This window comes from Arvicanthis niloticus, chromosome 4 (genome assembly GCF_011762505.2).
Source record: "Arvicanthis niloticus isolate mArvNil1 chromosome 4, mArvNil1.pat.X, whole genome shotgun sequence".
Classification (NCBI taxonomy): domain Eukaryota; kingdom Metazoa; phylum Chordata; class Mammalia; order Rodentia; family Muridae; genus Arvicanthis; species Arvicanthis niloticus.
Window position 1 is genome coordinate 44,679,655 of NC_047661.1, and position 2,338 is coordinate 44,681,992.

Below are 2,338 nucleotides of genomic sequence, written 5' to 3' on the forward strand. Positions count from 1 at the left end.
TCTTTTAGAGTTGTCACATAAACCCAGTCTATAGTTCAACATAATCCGTACATTTATTTTTAGAAAGAAAGGTTTTCTGACCTGGGATGGTTCACCCCTCCTTAGGCAACCTGGTGGTCCCCCACTCACCATATTGATGAGAAGTCTCTGTAACAATTGATGCCGAACTTAGTGCTGACACCTAATCAGCATAGCACACTACAGCCCAGAACTCTTGGACTCAAACAATCCTGTCTCAACATCCACAGTAGATGGGACTACAGGCATGCGCCACTGCATGGGGACAGATGTGTTTCTCATGATCCAGTGCCACAAGACCACCATCTTTACAGATGCCAAGTAGTCAAGCTCTGGGTTGGAACTGAAGCGCGTTGTCGAGGGCATCCTCAAGCTGGCGCCAGAGGAGCAGTGGCTGTACCAGCTCCTTGATGATGGAAAAACTCTGGGTGAGTGTGGCTTCACTAGTCAAACAGCACGGCCACAGGCTCCAGCCACAGTGGGCCTGGCCTTCTGGGCAGAGGACGCCTTCGAAGGTCTATGCATCGAGCCCTCTCCAGTGCTCCGAAGCTTCCAGATGTGATGAAGAACAGGATTCTGGAGGCAATGCCAGTGAATAAGCTGTGCAGTGAGGGCCCCAGGCCTAGCCCCTAGAGATCCATTCCTCCAATAAAAAATAAAATAAAAGATTTGGCTGTCAGAAAGAAAGTCAGAAAGAAAGGAGGGAAGGAGGGAGGGAGAGAGGGAAAGAAATTAAGAAAGAAAGAGTTTTATCTTGTAACCTAAAATGAATACAAATAATTTAACCCCTTGTTTCCAGTAGAGACTGAGCATTGATTCCTCACCTAAATATAACTTGCTACCTGAGGTGGAGACAAGGAAGACAGAAACTGCAGTTTGAAAGGTGAGTTAACCTGAGCGGCTTCCAAGCAAGTTGAGTTGGGTTTTTTGTTTGGTTGGTTGGTTGGTTGGTTGGTTGGTTGGTTTTTTTTTTTTTTTTTTTTTGGGGGGGGGAGGAAGAGTTGTTTGTTTGTTTGGGGGGTTTTTGCTGTGACACTCAGGTTTGCTAACATCGGTGACTTACGTTTTGTCTACAGAAGATACCTCAGATTCCACTCCATGTTGTATTTTGTCCACACATTGTGTCACTTTTAAAGCTTTCCTTCATTTTTTATTGTATTTTCACCTTGATACAATTTATTTCTAGTTCTAACTCATTGCAGAAACGGCAGTGCACACATACACACACCATGAATACAAAGAGGACAGGAAAGAAAGTACAGGCCCAGAAAGTGCCTTCCCAGAGACAGGACAATGCCAGAGCTCAGTCTTGGCTTTGCAATTTTCCACACTTGTCTCTGTTTCCAGTGGCAACTGTGAACTACAACCAGCAACGTGTTTCCCATTTAGATCGCACTTGCCAGCAGGTTGCATAATTAGATTGAATGTGTTTAATCTCTCCTAGAACTGAAACTTGAAAAGGTTTCCTTTAACAAATGGAAATAATAACCAGAATAATAGAAAGTATTTATAACCAAAATGTCATGAATTTTTGCCACCCATTCATGGTGCCCTTTCCTGATTTGATTTCAGAGGTTGCACGTGAGAACTGTTGTTTAAAATGATGCATTTGTGAGAAAAAAATGTAGTGATTAGTTCTTATAATCAGCCTGATGATAAAAGATTTTGTGCTGATGTCTTGTTACAGGGTTAGGGAAAGAAAACAAAGCGATAACTCACATTTTATAATGATCTAGGATGTCAAAACATGGAGCTTGGCGGCCCTGACTGAGAAAAAAAAATGACGAAAAACCCAGCCTCTGTGAGTCTGCCACTGATGACAGGAGAATTTACTGTTAGAAACAATAAATAATGTGATAGCGACTAAGTTGCATGTCTTCTGATTATCAAACACAGCATCATAGAAGCCCTTTGGAAGGAAATATCAGCGGAGCTGAGTCTGGAAGCGCATGAAGCCGCTTTCAAAGATCTCTTAACAGCACTTTCTATGTGTTTTCAGTTCTGTCTGATGATTGATTTGCTGTTTCCAGGTAAATTTAAGTACTAAAAATAGATCTAACAGGAAGGTCACTGAAAATCACCTGACCTAAAACACTGATTCCCAACCTTCGAATCAAGTAGACAGACTAGGTTTTATTGTTTGTTTGTTTTAATTTTAAGGTCACATAAGTACATTAATTTTTACCACAGATAAAAATTAAATTATGATCAAAATGGTATGTTTTAAAGCTGGCCATAGTGGCACACACCATAAATCCTAGGACATAGGAGGCAGCAGAAAGCAGATCTCTGTGAGGTCCAGGCCAGCCAGACTCTGTCT

At 41.9% G+C, this 2,338-nt stretch overlaps 1 pseudogene; it reads left to right on the plus strand.

Moving 5' to 3' along the window:
• Positions 1-265: 265 nt before the first annotated feature.
• Positions 266-629, plus strand: LOC117707325 (elongin-B pseudogene; annotated as a pseudogene).
• Positions 630-2,338: the final 1,709 nt, after the last annotated feature.